This window comes from Ammospiza nelsoni, chromosome 3 (genome assembly GCF_027579445.1).
Source record: "Ammospiza nelsoni isolate bAmmNel1 chromosome 3, bAmmNel1.pri, whole genome shotgun sequence".
Taxonomy (NCBI): domain Eukaryota; kingdom Metazoa; phylum Chordata; class Aves; order Passeriformes; family Passerellidae; genus Ammospiza; species Ammospiza nelsoni.
This window is the reverse complement of record NC_080635.1, coordinates 86719-109186: the sequence shown is the minus strand read 5'-3', so window position 1 is coordinate 109186 and position 22468 is coordinate 86719. Positions and strand designations below refer to the sequence as shown.

The following is a 22468-nucleotide window of genomic DNA, read 5'->3' as shown; positions in this document are numbered from 1 at the left end:
GAGGGCAAGTAGCTGCCTTGCAGGGATTTGGCCCACATAACTCTGGACTCACACTTTGGTTTTGGTTTTCTTTATTGTAGCTGACCAGAGGCTAACAGGTGATCATGGGGCCCTCCGAGGCAGACTCATTGCTGGTGCAACATGGATTCCCATCACCTATCATCCAAAAGATAAGTCGGGGGCCACGGCCTGGAGATGGGAGAGTAGCAGGTTGGGAATCCCTGGGACAGATTTAAAAATTGGCATGTATGTAAGCATGTCGCCTTATATTGTGTGTACTTACACTCTATGTGGACTTGCACTGTATGCATCAGCTTATATTTTGTGTACTTACACTGTACCACTAATGATCGCAGCTGCCCTGCCCTGGCACGTAGTCACAGTTAGGTAGAACAGTTATAACAACTTTACTGTTCATCTGTCTTTTTTGGGATTTTGGGTAGAAAATTTATCAGTCCAGAGTGGGGACAAGTCCTAGCTGTCAGCCACCTGTTGACCCTTCCTGTTGTCTCACAGGTCCTCATGGCTGCTGTTTTCCCCAGGATCTGCCATTTACCTCAAGGAGCGGCAGCCAGAAGATGTGTCAAAGCACCTTCTTCATCATTTCAGGTAAGGGCCACAGTGAGCATGTAAGTGGAAGGAGTATGTGTGAGAGCACGTGGCTGTGTCTGTCTGCTCGTCTCTATGTGTGTGAGCGCATGCTGACTGGATTTAACCTTGTGTGTGTGACTTTTGCTTTCCAGGTTTTGCAACTCCTTGTTAAATTTAGAATAAAAAATCCCCAGCTGCCTTCCACCCTGGCTGATTTTTTTTTTTGGTCCTGGCCAAGTAAAAACCCAGAAAAATACCACAAGATAGGCTAGAAAAGAACCAAAAAACCAAGGAAAAAAACCCAATATGGGTGAGAATACCGAGAAAAAAACCCCCAAGATGGGCAAGAAAAAAATGCAGAAAACACCCACAGAAAACCAAGAAAAAAACCCCAGGATGGGCAAGAAGAATCCCAGAAAAACAATGCTACATGGACCAGAAAAAACCCAGGAAAAACCGGAAAAAAATCCGGAAAAAAAAGGGAAAAAAATCCCAAGATGGGCAAGGAAAAAAACCCCCCCAAAAAAAACTACAAGATGGGCAAGGAGAAGATCCACAAAAAACCCAGAAAAATCACAGAAAAACCCCCAAGAAGGGCAAGAAAAAAGCCAGAAAACACCCACAGACAACCAAGGAAAAAACCCCAAGATGGGTGAGAAAACTCCCAGGAAAAAAAACCAAGATGGACCAGAAAAAACCCTTAAAAAACCAAGGAAAAAAAAAAAAAAACGGAAAAAAACCCAAGGATAGGCAAGAATACTCCAGAAAAAACCTCAGAAAAAATCCGCAAGCTGGGCAAGAAAAAACAAGAAAAAAACACAAAAAAAACCCCCAAGATGGGCAAGAAGAAATCTGGAACAAACACCCCAAGACTGGCAAGAAAAAACGCCAAGATGGGCAAGAAAAAACTGACGTAAAACCGGCCGCAAAGCGCGACTGTCGTAAAACCGGCCGTAAAGCGCGACTGTCGTAAAGACGGCCGTAAAGCGCGACTGTCGTAAAACCGGCCGTAAAGCGCGACTGTCGTAAAGACGGTCGTAAAGCGCGACTGTCGTAAAAGGTGCCGTAAAGCGCGACTGTCGTAAAAGGTGCCGTAAAGCGCGACTGTCGTAAAAGGTGCCGTAAAGCGCGACTGTCGTAAAAGGTGCCGTAAAGCGCGACTGTCGTAAAAGGTGCCGTAAAGCGCGACTGTCGTAAAGACAGCCGTAAAGCGCGACTGTCGTAAAAGGTGCCGTAAAGCGCGACTGTCGTAAAAGGTGCCGTAAAGCGCGACTGTCGTAAAAGGTGCCGTAAAGCGCGACTGTCGTAAAAGTTGCCGTAAAGCGCGACTGTCGTAAAAGGTGCCGTAAAGCGCGACTGTCGTAAAGACGGCCGTAAAGCGCGACTGTCGTAAAACCGGCCGTAAAGCGCGACTGTCGTAAAGACGGTCGTAAAGCGCGACTGTCGTAAAGACAGCCGTAAAGCGCGACTGTCGTAAAAGGTGCCGTAAAGCGCGACTGTCGTAAAAGGTGCCGTAAAGCGCGACTGTCGTAAAGACGGCCGTAAAGCGCGACTGTCGTAAAACCGGCCGTAAAGCGCGACTGTCGTAAAGACGGTCGTAAAGCGCGACTGTCGTAAAAGGTGCCGTAAAGCGCGACTGTCGTAAAAGGTGCCGTAAAGCGCGACTGTCGTAAAAGGTGCCGTAAAGCGCGACTGTCGTAAAAGGTGCCGTAAAGCGCGACTGTCGTAAAAGGTGCCGTAAAGCGCGACTGTCGTAAAAGGTGCCGTAAAGCGCGACTGTCGTAAAAGGTGCCGTAAAGCGCGACTGTCGTAAAAGTTGCCGTAAAGCGCGACTGTCGTAAAAGGTGCCGTAAAGCGCGACTGTCGTAAAAGGTGCCGTAAAGCGCGACTGTCGTAAAATCGGCCGTAAAGCGCGACTGTCGTAAAAGGTGCCGTAAAGCGCGACTGTCGTAAAAGTTGCCGTAAAGCGCGACTGTCGTAAAAGGTGCCGTAAAGCGCGACTGTCGTAAAACCGGCCGTAAAGCGCGACTGTCGTAAAATCGGCCGTAAAGCGCGACTGTCGTAAAACCGGCCGTAAAGCGCGACTGTCGTAAAAGGTGCCGTAAAGCGCGACTGTCGTAAAAGGTGCCGTAAAGCGCGACTGTCGTAAAGACGGCCGTAAAGCGCGACTGTCGTAAAACCGGCCGTAAAGCGCGACTGTCGTAAAGACGGTCGTAAAGCGCGACTGTCGTAAAAGGTGCCGTAAAGCGCGACTGTCGTAAAAGGTGCCGTAAAGCGCGACTGTCGTAAAAGGTGCCGTAAAGCGCGACTGTCGTAAAAGGTGCCGTAAAGCGCGACTGTCGTAAAGACAGCCGTAAAGCGCGACTGTCGTAAAAGGTGCCGTAAAGCGCGACTGTCGTAAAAGGTGCCGTAAAGCGCGACTGTCGTAAAGACGGCCGTAAAGCGCGACTGTCGTAAAACCGGCCGTAAAGCGCGACTGTCGTAAAGACGGTCGTAAAGCGCGACTGTCGTAAAAGGTGCCGTAAAGCGCGACTGTCGTAAAAGGTGCCGTAAAGCGCGACTGTCGTAAAAGGTGCCGTAAAGCGCGACTGTCGTAAAAGGTGCCGTAAAGCGCGACTGTCGTAAAAGGTGCCGTAAAGCGCGACTGTCGTAAAGACAGCCGTAAAGCGCGACTGTCGTAAAAGGTGCCGTAAAGCGCGACTGTCGTAAAAGGTGCCGTAAAGCGCGACTGTCGTAAAAGGTGCCGTAAAGCGCGACTGTCGTAAAAGTTGCCGTAAAGCGCGACTGTCGTAAAAGGTGCCGTAAAGCGCGACTGTCGTAAAAGGTGCCGTAAAGCGCGACTGTCGTAAAATCGGCCGTAAAGCGCGACTGTCGTAAAAGGTGCCGTAAAGCGCGACTGTCGTAAAATCGGCCGTAAAGCGCGACTGTCGTAAAAGGTGCCGTAAAGCGCGACTGTCGTAAAAGGTGCCGTAAAGCGCGACTGTCGTAAAAGGTGCCGTAAAGCGCGACTGTCGTAAAACCGGCCGTAAAGCGCGACTGTCGTAAAAGGTGCCGTAAAGCGCGACTGTCGTAAAAGTTGCCGTAAAGCGCGACTGTCGTAAAAGGTGCCGTAAAGCGCGACTGTCGTAAAAGGTGCCGTAAAGCGCGACTGTCGTAAAATCGGCCGTAAAGCGCGACTGTCGTAAAAGGTGCCGTAAAGCGCGACTGTCGTAAAAGGTGCCGTAAAGCGCGACTGTCGTAAAAGGTGCCGTAAAGCGCGACTGTCGTAAAATCGGCCGTAAAGCGCGACTGTCGTAAAAGGTGCCGTAAAGCGCGACTGTCGTAAAGACAGCCGTAAAGCGCGACTGCCGTAAAAGGTGCCGTAAAGCGCGACTGTCGTAAAACCGGCCGTAAAGCGCGACTGTCGTAAAAGGTGCCGTAAAGCGCGACTGTCGTAAAGACAGCCGTAAAGCGCGACTGTCGTAAAAGGTGCCGTAAAGCGCGACTGTCGTAAAACCGGCCGTAAAGCGCGACTGTCGTAAAAGGTGCCGTAAAGCGCGACTGTCGTAAAAGGTGCCGTAAAGCGCGACTGTCGTAAAGACGGCCGTAAAGCGCGACTGTCGTAAAGACGGCCGTAAAGCGCGACTGTCGTAAAAGGTGCCGTAAAGCGCGACTGTCGTAAAAGGTGCCGTAAAGCGCGACTGTCGTAAAAGGTGCCGTAAAGCGCGACTGTCGTAAAACCGGCCGTAAAGCGCGACTGTCGTAAAGACAGCCGTAAAGCGCGACTGTCGTAAAAGGTGCCGTAAAGCGCGACTGTCGTAAAATCGGCCGTAAAGCGCGACTGTCGTAAAAGGTGCCGTAAAGCGCGACTGTCGTAAAAGGTGCCGTAAAGCGCGACTGTCGTAAAGACGGCCGTAAAGCGCGACTGTCGTAAAAGGTGCCGTAAAGCGCGACTGTCGTAAAACCGGCCGTAAAGCGCGACTGTCGTAAAAGGTGCCGTAAAGCGCGACTGTCGTAAAAGGTGCCGTAAAGCGCGACTGTCGTAAAACCGGCCGTAAAGCGCGACTGTCGTAAAAGGTGCCGTAAAGCGCGACTGTCGTAAAAGGTGCCGTAAAGCGCGACTGTCGTAAAAGGTGCCGTAAAGCGCGACTGTCGTAAAACCGGCCGTAAAGCGCGACTGTCGTAAAAGGTGCCGTAAACCGCGACTGTCGTAAAAGGTGCCGTAAAGCGCGACTGTCGTAAAATCGGCCGTAAAGCGCGACTGTCGTAAAAGGTGCCGTAAAGCGCGACTGTCGTAAAAGGTGCCGTAAAGCGCGACTGTCGTAAAGACGGCCGTAAAGCGCGACTGTCGTAAAACCGGCCGTAAAGCGCGACTGTCGTAAAAGGTGCCGTAAAGCGCGACTGTCGTAAAAGGTGCCGTAAAGCGCGACTGTCGTAAAACCGGCCGTAAAGCGCGACTGTCGTAAAAGGTGCCGTAAAGCGCGACTGTCGTAAAAGGTACCGTAAAGCGCGACTGTCGTAAAAGGTGCCGTAAAGCGCGCCTGTCGTAAAAGGTGCCGTAAAGCGCGACTGTCGTAAAAGGTGCCGTAAAGCGCGACTGTCGTAAAACCGGCCGTAAAGCGCGACTGTCGTAAAAGGTGCCGTAAAGCGCGACTGTCGTAAAAGGTGCCGTAAAGCGCGACTGTCGTAAAATCGGCCGTAAAGCGCGACTGTCGTAAAAGGTGCCGTAAAGCGCGACTGTCGTAAAAGGTGCCGTAAAGCGCGACTGTCGTAAAGACGGCCGTAAAGCGCGACTGTCGTAAAATCGGCCGTAAAGCGCGACTGTCGTAAAAAGTGCCGTAAAGCGCGACTGTCGTAAAAGGTGCCGTAAAGCGCGACTGTCGTAAAGACGGCCGTAAAGCGCGACTGTCGTAAAAGGTGCCGTAAAGCGCGACTGTCGTAAAATCGGTCGTAAAGCGCGACTGTCGTAAAATCGGCCGTAAAGCGCGACTGTCGTAAAGACGGCCGTAAAGCGCGACTGTCGTAAAAGGTGCCGTAAAGCGCGACTGTCGTAAAAGGTGCCGTAAAGCGCGACTGTCGTAAAAGGTGCCGTAAAGCGCGACTGTCGTAAAATCGGCCGTAAAGCGCGACTGTCGTAAAATCGGTCGTAAAGCGCGACTGTCGTAAAAGGCCCTAGGTAGGTTCTAGATACAGTTCTAGGTCTAGTTCTAGGTGCGTTCTAGGTACGTTCTAGATGTAGTTCCGTACACTGAATATGGTCTGGGTGTGGTCTAGATTACGTTATAGGTGCATTCTAGACTGCGTTCTAGACTGCGTTCTAGACTGCGTTCTAGGCATGTTCTGGGTTACGCTCTAAGTTTGTCCTAGAGCGTGTTCTAGGTACGTTCTAGATTGCGTTCTAGGTGTGTTCTAGATTGCGTTCTAGGCATGTTCTAGATTGCGGTCTAGGTGTGTTCTAGATTGCGTTCTAGGTGAGCGCTAGGTTGCGTTCTAGGCACGTTCTAGACTCTAAATTGCGTTCTAGATTGCTTTGTATTGGCCTCTAGATTTGCGTTCTAGGTGCATTCTAGACATGTTCTAGACTCTACGAATCGTTGTAGATTGTGTTCTAGGTATGTTCTGGGTTCCGTTCTAGGTACAGTTCTAGGTACGTTCCAGAATGTTATGTTCTGTATATGTACTAGATATGTATTAAGTATGCTTCCGGATATGATTCTAGGTATGGCTCTATGTTATATAGAATTATGTATAATATATATTAATAATATATAATACATACAATATATAATTCTATATAATCTATATAATACAATATATAAAGTATATATTCTATTTACAAATATTAATTGGTTTCACTCCAAGTATGAATTGAATTTGGCTGCTCAGTCATGCAACAAGCTGGTCCTTCATCTGAATGGATGTGCTTGCTTGAATGCTGGCCAGTGCCTGATGGCTGGAAGGCAAATGAAACTTTCCCTCACAAAATTGTGCAGTGGTATCATGGGTTGACTGGGAAAAAATAATGTATTTTCCTATGCCCGTTTCAGTTACTGTTGATTATTTTCAGATTCAGAATAGAAGCATAAATTGTCAAAGCAAAATACCAGGTGAGAATTCTCTGAGGAAGAAGGAAAAGCCAGGCGTTTTTATAATCCCTAAAAGTTTGTTCTTTAGAAGAATCCAAACATAAACTTAACTCTTGAGCATTTATGTTTATACAATTCATTGTACTCACAGGAAATAACATTAGGAATTGATTACTGCTGGTATCACCCCCTTCATAGCTGTGTGGACTAAGTTGATTCCAGTCATGTACAGAACTTGTGGGATTTTACTTCTTCAATTGTAATTGTTGTCCCAACCTCAATTTGAACCTGAAATGTCACCAGACTATCCTTTTTAGGTTAAAATAGAAAATAAAATATTGGAGCCTTTTGACTTCAGTAGTCTAACTCTGCTGAGTTTCCAGGATCCATCTGTAAATTAGTTTGGCTTTCAGCTTCCACTGTCCATAACATGTTCACTGTTCATAATTTTAACTTCAGACAGGGAACTGATGTTCAGGCAAAAATGGATGGTTTAACACATAGCTCTAGATATAGCTCTAGATATAGCTCTAGATATATAGAATTAGATATAATATATAATAATAATATATAATATATAAAATATATAATTATATATAACAATAGATATAATATTATCTATAAAGTATATATTCTATATAAGATATATTTCTATGAATACTATATATTTATATACATATTTTCAACTGCTTCTCAGATGAAAATGATTCAAGAACACTCCTCTTTCCAGACCAGTGACAAAATTGGATTTTCAGCAGAACAAAACACGTGTGAGCTCTCAGGTGGGGAGCTCCAGAGTCCTGAGCCCCCAGCTGATTCCAGTGCTGCCTTCTGTCTAATCCCAGCCTGTGTTGGCAACCTGCCCTCCCATTTCAGCAGAAATTCAGAGAGGTGAGCTGGAGTCACTGGGCACAGCACAGTGGCTGGAGCTCATCAGCCTGTTCCATACAGAAACCAGCTCTAGCAGAGTTATTCTGCTCCTGTGGTGTGCTCAGCTGGGCTGAGGTGAATCAGTCTGTTTGAATGGATTGCCTGGGAGCATCATGCAGTAATAGTCTCAAAGTGCATTGTCACCATATCCTTACCTGCTCAAGGAAAATTCCCTGGAGCTTTGAGTGCTAAGAACATGGAGTGCATGGAGGAATGGTTTCCTTCAGGCTCTCTGGTTTCCCAATATGTTTTTGGTGGCGACTGGTTCGTGGAGAGGATGAGAAACAAGTATGATGTTCTGTAGAAGAAGGTTTATTAGTTCTGTTGGTCTCTGACTATATTTCTGTTATTAATCTGTTTTAGTTAGTAATTGGACAGGTCACCTGTGCATAGGACTGGGAGTTGTTATAACTCCTCTAGGTGAGGCTGTAGCATGTTTCTTCAATCCTTGGCATAGAGAGGAGTCAATACCATGTTATTTAATGGAGGCTGAAGAGTGTTTGTGCTCCTAAAATATTTGAGACAAGGAAGATCCTGTCCATAGTGATTTGATAAAGGACAGGGATCCTACCCTTTCTGTCTGTCAGTGCTGACTCACACATGTTTGTTATTTGCACCATACCACTGCCTGTGTAGCTCTTAAGACCCCCTTAGGCATCCAGACACAGTCTGTATCTCAAACAGCCTAAAAATTCAATGATGGGATGAATTCTTTTGGAGACTATTTTTCTCTTATTCGGTTCCTATCTCAAGTGAACAAACTGCTTGATTTACAGCACTGTTGTTTGAGAGGTTCCCTTGTGTAGCTGAAGATTCGTGTAATTGCTACTTTGCAGCAAATAAAAAAAATTTCTCTGGTTCAAACTGCAATTTGACTATTTCTGATGTGTAGAGCCCATTATCAGAGCCTTGATGAGGCGCAGAACAGATTTGGATGAAAATGATGAGATTTGGATGAAATGGCCCTCCATCAGGGCAGGCTACAAAGATCCTCCTCTTTGAGGTATTGGCCCTTTTGATGCATAAAATGCATGAAAATTTGCTTGAAAAGTGCAAGTTGATGAGTAAAAGAGAATTCACAGTAATTGTAGTGAAATGAAAAAAGAAAACAGGCAAAAGCATTGGAAAGAATATGTTTAATTGCATGTAATTACTTGATGTGGGTTTCAGTCAGGGAAAAAAGGAAAAAGGAACATGCTAAATAGCGCTGGTGTGGCAATTACTCTTTGATGATTTTCTCAAATGACTGAACTTTGTGTATTATTAAAAAAAATAAAGATACAGCAACAACAAAAACAAAAAAAAAACCCAACCAGGAAAACCACACACACTACTTTATGTTGTAAGAACTTTGCTGTATCAGTCAAAATGCTCTGCCACCTCATGATTTTTGCATGTGTAGACAAAATGAACTTTGTTTCCTGGTAATGCTGTGTCAACATGCTAGGTGGGATGCAAGTTTAATAGTTTTAACTATCAGGGTGTGAGTAAAACATTGCCTGGGTTATCTGATAGCCTAAGCACTTTGAGATGGAGCTTCTCAGTTGAACAATTTTTTGACATGCCAGGTTTGCTGACAAACAAATCTGAACAAGTTGCAGTCTGGTGAAATAAAAATACAAGAGAAGCAGAAATAGAGGTCCAATAGAGGTGGGACAAGGTTCCTAGCACTAATTCAAATGGTTTTGTCTCTAAACAAGTAATCAGACTGTGGTGGTGTTTGAGGGTCCCCAGGACAAGGGAAGAAATGACATCTGATAATGCCTCATCTTCCCTGAGGAGGCTTCCAGTAAGGAAAGGACAAATGCGGGAGTCTGGGGCTTCCCTTCTGGGAAATTGAAAATCGAGGAAGAAAACTAGATAGGGACAAAGAAAACTGATGCTATCCTTCTGATAACAGAACTGAACTCATAAATGAATTTAGGACTGGTCCTCAGCATCTTTTAGGATTCTGTCAATGCACCTGTGACTGAGACTGGCAGTGATTTTCCCAGGTACAAAAATACAACTTCATTTCAATGTGAAGGATTAGTCAAGGTCCAGCTGTATTTTGCTTGGAAAAAAATTCTGCCTGCTATATCTGCACCAGAACAGGCTTATTGGTGGAATTCTTTTCTGCAGATGTGGCAATTTTTGGGGGGGCTGTTTTTGGTCCTAATCTGGATTATTTCTTCTGGTTTTTGTGATAACTTTCACAGATAGGCAGGTAACTGGTAGTATTCTCCCAGTCTAAGTAGGTTTCTAGGAAAATGGAGTAGTAATAAAAAAGTAGGCATAGCAAGCTAAAGAAAGAAAAGACCTGTGCTGCATCTTTGTAGCCTTTTTTTTATTTCACTGTGATGGAACACCACTCAGCTGAGTAGGGAAATATTGTCCAGTTCAGACTGTAATTGAGTAGAATCTGACTTATTTGGGGCTGAACACAAAAGTGAGGATAAATCAAGGAATTAACAAGACCGAGAGAACAGACTCTACTTTCCAAATCCCAGAGTGCCAGTGCTGGAAAGTTTATTGTAATGGAATTTCAAGCCAGGATTTCCAGGCTCAGGAGGTTTAGTTATTTTGGATGCATTTCAGATCAGCAGTGCCTGCTTGGCATGCTGTCTGCTCCTGTTGCAGCATTTAGTTTTGTGACAGGTTCTGTGTGAGAAACAAGAATGGCCCATATCAGCACACCTTGGCAGCTTTATTTCAGCTGTAGCATTTTCAAGGAGAAGTTCCACAGCTGTTATTCCTTGTAACCCTGGGCCGGTGTCTTTGCTTGAAATGGTTGAAAAGGACGTGCAAACTGAAGGCTCTTCCCCATAGAAAGGTGTCAGCTCAGCTGCTCTCGCTCCCAACGTGTGCAGAGTTACAAACACAGAGCCCTGGGGCAGCAATGCCATCAGCTGGCAGTTCAGCAGTTATAATTTACCACAGGGGATGGAATGGTTTTTTTGTGAGGGTTATCTTAGCAAGGCGCTCACTGGGGGACCCATCTGTTTCTGCTCATGTGCTTCCAAGGGTGACGTTTGCTAGCAGGGCCAAAAACCCCCCGGGAAACTGCATGTGAGCACAGTTCTCATGCGTAACCCATTGTAACTACATTTCCTCCTGTCTGTGATCTGCAGAACTCATCTGATAGGGAGTTTCTTTCCCAGTACTTTGGGTGAGTAGACTCACTAAATCCTGCTTCCTCTGTTTCTGCACTAGGGTTCATCCAGCACTGAGTACTGTGGGAATGTGTAAAATCAGAGGGGTTTGGGAAAGCTGCAAAAGGCAGGCCTCAGAGACAGCAGAACTGTGATCAGAGCTGAGCAGCAGCCATGAGATTGGTCAGCAGAAAAACTATTTAAACTGTGGAAAAGCAAGGACAAATAGAACAATGGTCTGTGTATTAACACTTGCCTAGAATGACTCCCTAAGCTACAGAAAGTTTATCTAGCAAGATATTAGGAAGTTCTAGGCTTAATACTGGAGCTCTGTGCATTGTGTTTAAGGCTCACAAGCAGGTATTGTATTTGAAATAAGCAAGCATTGTTTAACCAAAGGTACCTGTGCTTACAGTGGTTGGATAGAGCTACTGTCAATGTGCTTTTGCTTTGTGTGATTGGGCAAAAAACTGATAAAGTGAGTTGTGACATTGAGTTCTTGGTCTGCTGCCTGGGATGTGAGCTGGTGGCATCTTCCCATTGCCGTAACCATGGAATGAGGCTGATGCTGGAAAATCAAACGGCTCAAGGCAGTTCCCAGCAGCCCTGCCCTGTTTGTGATTTGTGCACAGACCCCTGCCAGTGTCAAGTACTTGGCACAGAGCTATGGTGAGAGGCACTGTGAAACTCCTGATCTCCTGCCTTCCTGCTTCCTCCCCATTTCCCTGATCCCTGAAAGCGTTTAGCCATGACAGCACTTCTCTTCACTTTAGCCATGACAGCACTGCACTTCATGTTCTAACAAGTGTTGGTTGCACAGAGGTAGTGCTGAAACTGTTGATGGTGCTGTTATTAGATGACCCCTGACACTCACCAACTAACTGAGAAACTGGAGACCATGAATTTCCCATTTCTCCTGAAATCACTTTCTTTCAGAAACTGCTGCACAGTCTTCCACACAACGCATTACTTAAAGGCAGAGATGAGAATTCAGGGAGTGGGGTCTGACTTCCAGCTGAGGTAATTGTGCAAGGCTACTGCCAGGGAAGAAGCGAGGCAATCCTCACTGGATTGAAAGCTGCCTCACAGTGAGCAACCCCTGAACCTGGAGAGAACATCTGAGTGCTTGTTAGGCTGCTGAGAGGTGGGTCTGACAGCTGCTCCTTGTGTGCATAAAGACACAGAAAGCACACAGTCCTGAGGAAGGGAAAGTTGGATGTTAATTGGCTCCAAGTGACTTCTGGTGCCAGGAATGCTCAGTATGGGATGATGCTGGGGATGTAAATGGCAGGAGAGAATTAATTGCATATTGTGAGTGAGGAAGGACTATGGTGCTCAGAAATGAGTTTAGCTTGTTTTGTTGGTTTTCTGGTAATTTTTCTAATTTGGGTTAATTTTGTGGTAGTGATTATGCCTAAATATTGTTCTAAGTCTGAAATTAGTACTGTGGTTATCTGTTGAAAAAGTTCTTAGTCTCTTATCAGGTTTTTTTTGTATATATATATTTGTATATATTTATTTAATTTAAATAAATATAAGTAAAAAAATATGATACAGAAAATATATATCTATTATTATATTAGAAGGTATTCTCTCTAATATATATAATATCTATGAATAAAATAAATAAAAATATCCATATAAATATCATTAAATTTTGAAAAATAAATTTACTTTCTAAATTTTAAATCTGGTTCAAATAAAGGGGTGTCCTTGGTTTTTATTTGGTTAGAGGCAGGAGTTTTATTTTAAATAATATAAGTAATATAGAAATGTGGATCTTAAGATAGAAATATATAATAAATATATAAAGAGAAATTGCTAAAGTATGAATATAAATTTATATATAAATATATGTAAGTAATAGGAAGAGTTGTAGTATAGAATATAAATAACATTATATGGGAATATAAATATAAAAATATGTAAATATAGTTTAAAAGAAAGGGAATGTTTTGGCTTTTATTTAAGTAGAGGCAGGGGTTTTATTTTGAATATTATAAGTGTTAGAGAAGTAAAAATCTTGACGCAGAAATATTTAATCAATGCATAAAAATATGTATAAAAATATATAAATATCTACTCGCATCAGATGTAATATAGAATATAAATTTATTTATAACTTGACATTGGTAAAGATAAATGTATAAGTAAGCAATAGACATTAATATACATTATAAATACAAATATGAATATAAAAATCAGACATAAGGATAAAACATATTTAAATATTTTTAAAAAGAAAGGGTTGGGGTCTTTTTTATTATTGGGTTAGAGGCAGGGTTTTTATTTTAAATAATATGAATGTAGATATTATTGTTATATATTTCTAAATATTGAGATATAAAATCAAGATATAAATATATATATATAAACACAAAATTTAAGTAAATATAAATAATAGGAAGAGATGTAATGGAGAATACAAATAAGAGTATACATTAGTGTACATTTTAAATGTAAAAGTGAATATGAACCTGAAAAACAGAATTTTAAAAAATATTTAAATACAGTTGAGAAGACTGAGGTTCTTTTTGGCTTTAATGTGGGTAGAGGCAGGGGTTTTATTTTAAATAATGTAAGTGTTACAGATGTAAAAATCCTAACACAGAAAGATATAATAAATATATAAAGATATGAATAAAAGTATATAAAAATATAAGTAATAGGAACACATGTAACATAGAATATAAATTTATAAATAAATCGCTAAATATAAATGCAAAATCGATCATACATCAGTAAACATTTTAAATATAAATTTGAAAAATGTTTTTTTAAAAAAATTAAATACAGTTGAGATGAAAGGGGGTTTTATTTGCCATGTATGGGGTAGAGGCAGGGGTTTTATTTTGAGTACTGTGAGTGTTACAGAAGTAAAAATCCTAACAGAAATATATACTTACTATGTAAAAATATGTATAAACATATAAAAATAAATTTAAGTTTTAGGGATATATGCAATATGGAATAGAAATGTATTCATAAAAACAAATGTATAAATGGACAGTGTACATCAATATACATTATTAAATAGAAATGTGAATATTAATATGAAAATTTTTTTTTTTTAATATTTAATTTTTTTTTTTTTTAAAGAAATTGTTGGGGTTTTGTTTTGTATTATCCTATTAGATTAGAGGCAGAAGTTTTTTTTCCCTCTTCCCGGTTGTTTTGGGGCATTTATTTCAGAGCAGTTTTCGGCGGGGGTCGCCCCTGTTGTTTTTTGCCGCCTTCGCTGCCCGCAGCCCCGAGGCGCGCTGCGGCCCCGGCTGGGGCGGGCGGCAGTGCTGCCGCCTTGTGGGCAGAGCGCGGTACTGCAGCCCTGCGCCGAGAGGCCGCCACCTTGGGAGTGGCGCGTCGCGGATGTCGCGGACTTTCAATTGACCTTCTCAACAGGGCGGCGAAAAGGGCGGGGAAGTGGAGGACCGGGGTGGGTGTCAGTGGACTGCCTGCATGGAATACCGACCCCGGCGCGGCCCCGGTGGTATTTTCTGTGGCGTTTCAAGTGTACCCGACACATGCTGTGGTCTCAGCGGCGCCGCGGGCGGGCGTATTTCGGCGGGTTTGTGACAGGCATGTGGGTTAAACGCCTCGCTGTGCCGGGGTCCTGTCACGTCCGCCTTCCCGCCCTGAGGGAGCCGAGCCGGGGCGAATAGTTCCGAAGAGCCGAAGAGCCGAGTGTAGGCGAACGCAGCCGACTTGAGACGAAGAGCCGAGTGTAGCCGAACGCAGCCGACTTGAGACGAAGAGCCGATGATAGCCGAGTGTAGCCGACATTGGCCGCATTTAGACAAAGAGCCGAATATGACCGACTTTAGCCCAACCGGGCCGAGTTCAGCCGAAGAGCCGGAAAAGCCGAATTTAGACGAAAAGCCGAACCGAAACGATTTTAGACCTAAGCCGAACCAAGCCTAATTTAGCCGAGTTTATTTAAACAGAACCGAACGACGCCGCAGCGCTCTGCCCGCAGTGCGCCGGTGCAGACGGCAGGGGGCGCTGTATAAAGTGAGTATCAAATATCAACTATCTATAAGAAGGAATAAAAAGCTCTGTGTCACGTGCAGCAGTAGAAAATTTCAGGCTCCCAGGGAATAAATAGTTTTCTTTCAATCATTTTCGTTTTGGAGTTTTTTTACTCCCAGGTAGCCTGAAAGTTACTACTGCTGCTTTTTTATTCTAAAGCTAGAAAGGAAAACCAAGATTAGAAATACAGGGAAAGAAAGGAAGAAAAAGAAAAAAAGATAATAAGGAAAGGAACTGAAAGGAAGAAAGAAGGAAGGACAGGCAGGGAGGAAGGAAGGAAGACATAAAAAAAAAAAAAAAAAAACAACAAAAAACAAACCCACAGAAAAAAAACTTGAGATGGGCGAGAAAACCGCCCCCCCCCCCAAAAAAAAACCCCAAGATGGGCAAGAAAAATCCCAGAAATACCACAGGAAAAAAAAAATAGGAAAAAAAAAACCAAAACCAAAAACAAACAAAAAACCCCAAACAACAACAACAACAAGATGGGCAAGAAAAAAACGCAGAAGAAAACCCCAAGATGGGCAAGAAAAAGCCCAGAATAGAACCCCAAGATGGGCGAGAAAAATCCCAGAAAAAAAAACGGAAAAAAACCCTAAGAAAAACCCAGAAAAAAAAACAACAGAAAAGAACCCAAAATGGGCAAGAAAAATCCCTGAAAACAGACCAGGGAAAAACCCCAAGATGGGCAAGAAATAAAATCAGAACAAAAAACCAAGATGGGGAAGAAAAAATCCAAGAAAAAAAAAAAAAAAGAAACAAAAGAAAATGGCAAAGAAAAATCCAGAAAAACAGAAAAAAAACCCAAGGGGGCAAGATAAAACCAGAAAAAACACCAAGATGGGCAAGAAGAAATGAAGAAAAAACCCCAACAAATGCCAGAAAAAAATCAAGGAAAAAGGGAGTAAAAGCCCCAAGAAACAAGGCAAGAAAGAGAGGCAATAAAGGCCACAAAAACTCAAGAAAAAAAAAACAAAAACAAAAACAAGAAATGCCAGAAAAAGGTACGAAAATGGTTCTGCCAGGTGCGATCAAGGTGAGCGGGTTCAGATTCAGGTCCAGGAGATGAACAAGTGTCAGATTAGCTTGGGGCACTGCTGTGCAATGCAGCTGTGACAGGATTTATGTTTAAATATACTTTAAATACATTGGGGATTGTTTGGCTTTTATTGGGGTATAGGCTGGAGATTTAATAAAAAATATAGAAATAGAAATCCAAATATATCGTATATATGTCGATATCAATAAATATTTAATATATATAAATATAAGTAAAAGAAATATATTGTGTCAAAAGAATATATCTGTTATTCTATAAAAAGGTATTCTCTCCAATATATATAATATCTACAAATATAACAAATGAAAATTACAAATCTAGATGTGAATAGAATTATGACAAAATTATTTTTAAAATTTTAAATGTGTTTTAAATAAAGGGGTGTCTTTGCTTTTTATTTCGTTTTATTTTAAATAATATAAGTACTATAGAAATGTAAATCGACATACAGAAATATATAATAAATATATAGAGATAAAAAGATATAATGCCAAACTATGAATAGAAATAGAAATCTATGTAAGTAACATGAAGAGATGCAATATATAATACAATGCTTATTATACAGTAATATAAATTCTAAATATAAATGCGAATATAAATATGAAAAATATATGATGGGGGCTCGGAGCAGCCCAGGTGTGAGTGCGAGGATGATGGGGGCTCGGAGCAGCCCAGGTGTGAGTGCGAGGATGAGGAGGGGCCGGCTCCTGCCGGGGCCAGGCTGCTTTAGGGGGAGGCTTTGCCTCGGCTCCCTTTTGCACGGAGCTGCTCAGTGGAGGGGTTTATGGGGCGCTGCCGGCGCTGTCTCGTGGAAGGGCTGCGGGAGCTTCTCACAGGGTCGGGGGGACACCTGGATCCGCGCCTGGATCCGCGGAGCATCGCTTAAAGGAGGCGCCGAGGGACGAATCTTTGTGCCGGGGAGCAGCAGCCGAACAGGTGAGCCCGTGTGGGTTTGGAGCGGGGAATTTTCTCCTTCCCCTTTGCAATTTCATCTTGCCGGTCCCTCCCCGGATCCCCAGGAACAAAAATGGAGCTTATGAAGACAAAAGGGATTAAGGAGAAGGAAGCAGCTCCTCTTCTCTTTTTGTCTGCGTTTGAACTGAGGTGATCCCTCTTGACTTGTGGTTTTAAGGGTGTTGATTGCGGGAAAAGCTGCCTTTTCCAGGCTGTTAGGGGTATCCCTGGGGTGACAGGGAATCCCTGCGTTCTATTCTAAGGGGAATGGGGAAAGTATTCTTGTGGTATTCTGGGTTTGATTTGAAGGCAGCCACCACATTTTCATCACCCTCGGGTTTAAATGGAGGGGCCAGCCCTTGTGTCCCTCCTTTTGAAGGGTTTGAATGGAGGTCGAAATCGCCCTTTGCCATCAGTCGAAGGCTTTCATTTGAGGAGCGCCCCTTCTTTTCTGCTGTCGTAGGGGGTGAAATTGGAGGGGAGAACACATTTCTTTGCCCTTGTTGGAGTGAGGTGCGCCCCGCCTGCGGCGTCGGTTTCGGGGTTGCGTTGCGGGGAGCCGCAGCTCCGGCAGCGTTTGCAGGGCTGCAATGGGGCTGTGCCGCTGCATCGGAGGGCGCTCGTCGTGCCCGCGGCCCGGCCCGGAACGTTCCCGCTCGGGAGCGCTGCCGGCACGGCCCGGGCGGCTGCCGGGGCGCACGGGGGATTCGGCGCGGCCGGGCCGGCCGAGGGCGGCGGTGGCGGAGCCGCGCCGGTGCGAGCCGAGGGGAGCCGGGCCGGGCCGGCCGAGGGCGGCGGAGGCGGCGCGGGCGCTGCTGCGCCGGCCCGGGCGGTGCCGGCCGCTCCGTCCGCTCCGGGCGCGGGGCCGGGGCGCCGCCGGGAGCCCCGGGCCCGGTGCCGGCCCCGCCGGGCAGGGGCAGCGGGCGGGGCTCCCCGGGACGGCGCCGGCCCCGCGTGCCGGAGCAGCCGCCGCAGGAGCCGCTTCCCTGCCGGGAGCCGCGCTCCGTCCGGGGCCGGCAGCGAGCGCGGGGTTCGGCCGCTCAAAGCTCGGCGGTGCCGCGGCTCGGAGGCGCTTTGGAGGCGTTGATTGCGTGGCTGGGTTCGGTTTGCAGCGGGCGTACGCTAAGGGATGCGGTGTTCTTCCCGAGCGGCACGGTTCTCGGTGCCGGTAGGGCTGGTAAAGGTTTGTTTTGGATTGGGTTTTGTAGTCGGATTTTTTTTTTTTCTCCTGGGTATTATGTTTAGAAGGGCGCGCAATGGTTTTTACGGGTCGTAGCGCGAAGCAGCGGTTCGCATTTTAATTCTGTTGCGGCGGCTTTTATTAGCGTGAGTGTGTAGTGTTTGTTTTGGGGGGCTTGGGGGAGCGTCGTGTCGTTCGTAGCCGCGGGTTTTTAATCTCGGTAATTGCATGTGTGTTTATCGTCTTCCAGGGCTTTTATGTGTTTGGTTTGTTCGATTGTAGTGTATGTTTTATGGTTACGGGTAATTTGGGGGACATGGTTTATGGTTACGTATGTCTTTAGTCTTTGTGTTTGTCTCTAGGTGGTATTTTTATTTTGATCGCTTGAGGCACTATGGGTTTATTCAGTTGGGAGTGATTTTTTTGTTGCAGATTTAAGTTTATCTGTTTTTTGGTATTATTCTTGTTGTTGGTTTCTTTATTTTCTTTTGTTGTTGTTGTTGTCTTTTAATGTATTTGAGTATTGTTTATCAGGGTTTTTTTTGGGAACATGGATATTTATATGGTGGGTTTTTAAAGTATTTCTTTATTTGGGTAGTTAATTTCTTAGTTTTTAGTGGTTGAGATGTTTTTCCATTTTGTTAATTAGTTCAGGTTTTAACGTTATTTTTACAGAGGATTGTTTATTCTTTGAGTTAGTGTAGAGGTAGAATTTTGTAGAATTTTGGTTTTTTTTTTGTTTTTTTTTAGTAACGTTGAGGATGAGTGGCACTGTCTTGAGTTTAGTAGATTGGTTTGACTTTTTTTAAGTACTTTTTGTAATTTGCTGTGTGTGTTTCTATAGGATTTTCTTTTATTTTGGTTCCATTTTTCTGTCGTGATGAGAATTGTTATTGTAAAGAGTGTTCTTTGTTTTTTCGCTGACACTTGTTTGGCTGTTGGAGATTCCTTGATGTTTTTGGAAGATATTGGTGGGAATTTGGTGCTGTTTGTTCTGTCATTTCATTTAGGAATTGGATTTTAAATATACAATTATGACTCTAACTCTATTGAAACAAAAGAAATAGATGTGTAGCAATGGGAATGAGCCAATTTTATTTTTATATATTCGATCAATTTTTAAAATTTAACATGTAACTTAAGTCATTATATGTTTCAATAAGTTATTCTAATTATAGTAGAGTATTGTGTCTGTTTATAGATATATGAATTGAGAATATAAATGTAAATACGACCCAAACAAAAATACAAATATATAAATGTATTGCAACTATATGCAGATATATTAAAAATTTAATAATAAATTGTAAATGTAAAATAACATAAATTGATACATTATATAATACAAGTAATACTGTATATATCTTATTAAAAATATTATAGGAAATGGATATAAAATAGATATAAATATGGATGTGATCTATCTATCTATCTATATCTATCATTTGTTGTATATTATGATAAATATAAATATTAAAAAAATTTAGGTAGTTTAAAATAATGAATGGTTTTGCTTTTTCTATGCCAAAGCAGGGGTTTTAGTATAAAAATTACAAATACAAATAATATAAAGGTAGAAATATAAGTATAGAAATATATAGTAAACACAGTAAAGATTTATATAAAAATTAGAAATATAAGGAAAAAGAAGTTGTAGCAGTAGATATGGTAAATAATTTAAAAAATAATTCCCGTATAGTTTTGAATAAGGTGCATATTATATATAGTTATTAATGTAATGCATCAATATAAACTATAAATATGAATTTGAATATAGTCATGCAAGCTATAACTATAAAAATATTTCAATATAGTGTAAAAGAAAGGGTTTTTTGTATGTATTGAGTTAGAAAGGGATTTTAATTTTAAATAATAAAAGTGTTATAGAAATAGAATTTAAAAAATATAAATATAGAATCAATACATAAAGATATTTATAAAACCACAAAAGATAAATAAATATTATTAGTAGGAATAGACATAATATAGTATAAGGAATAGACATAATATAGTGTATAAATGACATACTGCGTCCATGTCCACTATAAATATGCATGTGAATATAAATACGAAAAATAGAAATATCAAATGTATTTAAATCTAATTTAAAACAACGGGGCTTGTTTGGGTCATGTCGGGTAAGCGGCGGGTTTTTGGCATTTATTTCCGAGCAGTTTTTGTCGGGGGTCGCCCCTGTTGTTTTTTGCCGCCTTCGCTGCCCGCAGCCCCGAGGCGCGCTGCGGCCCCGGCTGGGGCGGGCGGCAGTGCTGCCGCCTTGTGGGCAGAGCGCGGTACTGCAGCCCTGCGCCGAGAGGCCGCCACGTTGGGAGTGGCGAGTCGCGGGTGTCGCGGACTTTTGGTTGACCTTCTCGAGATGGGGGCAGAAATGGCGCGTAAATTGAAGGCCCCAGTCCGTCTTCAGGGCTGCCTGCGTGTAAGACCGAAGCCGGCGCGGCCCCAGTGGGATTTTCTGTGGCGTTTTAGCTGTACCCGACACGCGCTGTGGTCTCAGCGGCGCCGCGGGCGAGCGTATTTCGGCGGGTTTGTGACAGGCATGTGGGTAAACGGGTCTCTGTGCCGGGGTCCTGTCACGGCCGCTTTCCCGCCCTGAGGGAGCCGAGCCGGGGCGAATAGTTCCGAAGAGCCGAAGAGCCGAGTGTGGCCGGAAAGAGCCGAGTTTCACCGAAGAGTCGAGTGTGGCCGGAAAGAGCCGACTTTCACCGAAGAGCCGAGTGTGGCCGAAAAGAGCCGAGTTTCCCCGAGGAGCGCAGTGGAGCCGGAAACAGCCGAGTTTCACCGAAGAGCCGAGTGTGGCCAAAACAGCCGAGTTTACACCAAGAGCCGATGATAGCCGAGTGTAGCCGACACTGGCCGCTTTTAGACAATGTGCCGAATATGACCGAGTTTAGCCCAATCGTGCCGAGTTCGGCCGAAGAGCCGAACTGAAACGAGTTTAGACCAAGAGCCGAACCGAGCCGAATTCAGCCGAGTTTCATTCAACAGAACCGAACGCCGCCGCAGCGCTGTGCCTGCAGTGCGCCTGTGCAGACGGCAGGAGGCGCTGTGCCTGCAGTGCGCCGGGACAGACGACAGGGAGCGCTGGGGCTGCAGTGCGCCGGGACAGACGGCAGGGGGCGCTGTATAGAGTAAGTATCAAATATCAACTATCTATAAGAAGGGATTAAAAGCTCTATGTCACGTGCAGCAGTAGAAAATTTCAGGCTCCCAGGGAATAAATAGTTTTCTTTAAATCATTTTCGTTTTGGAGTTTGTTTTTTACTCCCAGGTATCCTGACAGTTTCTACTGCTGCTGTTTTATTCTAAAGCTAGAAAGATAAACCAAGATCAGAAATACAAGAAAGGGAAAGGGATAGGAAAGGAAAGGAAAGGAAAGGAAGCAGGAGAGCAAGAGGGAAGGGAAGGGTTGAAAACCAGAGTGAAAAAAGAAAAAAGAGTTGGAGGGAAAAAGAGAGGGCATTCGGGAGGAGCGGTGCTGCCTCGGGTCCTTCCCCGCCCTGGGGCGAAGGAGCCGTTTGATGCCCGGGAGGGAGTGCAGCTCCCGGTGGCGCGGGAGGGCGCCGTGGCTGTCAGCCCGAGACTACAAGTCCCGGCAGGCCGTGCTGCCGGCGCGGCGTGTGACGCAACGGCTGACGCGGCCCGTGAGTGGCTGGCGTGCCAGGCGGCCGCGCGGGGCTGTGCGCGGGCAGCTGGCGGCGCCTCTCCCGCGCGGGACGGCGACGCTGGAGGGGCGAAGGCTCCGTGTGGGCGCCCGCGTGGAGCTGAGGAGCGCGGAAGGAGCGTCCGCCCGGTTCGTCGGCCTCACTCAGCGGTGCCGGGGGCGGGGGCGCTGCCGCCCGCCGATGGCGGAGGGCGAGGCGGTGCTTTGCTGCCGCGGGCCGGGAGCTGCGGGAGCCGCCGCGGGCGAGCGGCGCCGGGCGCTGCCGCGGTCCCGGTGGGCCGTCCGCCCTCGGGCTGGCGGAGGCGCCGGAGGAGCCCCCGAGCCGCAGCCGTCTCCCTCGGGCTGCTGCCGGTGCTGCGGGCGGAGGCGGCTCCGCCGCGTGTCGGGCGTTGCGAGCAGGGAGCGCTGCGACATCGGCGGCGTGACGGGGCTGCTGCCCGCGTTAGTGCTCGTGGCTCTTTGCGCCGTGGAAACGGACGGAGCGGCGCTGAGCGGTAAAGCCCGAGATGGCCGGGAGAATGCCCAGCGCGGGGAGCCGGCGGGCTGTACCCTTCGGATGGCCCAGGTGCGAGCTGCAAACTCATCCCCGCTTCCGCCCCTGCCCTCCCGAGCCCCAGGGAAAATGCTTTCCAGCATTGTCGAGCTTCTGAAAGACAAAACTTGTGATTTGACACTAGCATCCAGAAAAGGTTTCTGTCTAGATTAGCAAATGCCTAAATTGTTCTTGGTTACATCCCATGACCGGTTTTAGGCAGTGACTTTATACTGCTTTTAGGATGTTCTTGTACAATGGTGAGAAAAGTGGCAGGTCTGATAGTGGTTTCACTTTTTTCTACTTCACGTTCCATA

At 44.9% G+C, this 22468-nt stretch overlaps 1 long non-coding RNA gene across 1 annotated transcript; it reads left to right on the top strand.

Moving 5' to 3' along the window:
- Nucleotides 1–1165, top strand: LOC132071420 (uncharacterized). The gene is made up of 2 exons (XR_009418109.1): nucleotides 1–609; nucleotides 744–1165. It is a non-coding gene; the product is annotated as an uncharacterized LOC132071420 (long non-coding RNA).
- The last annotated feature ends 21303 nt before the right edge of the window (nucleotides 1166–22468 follow it).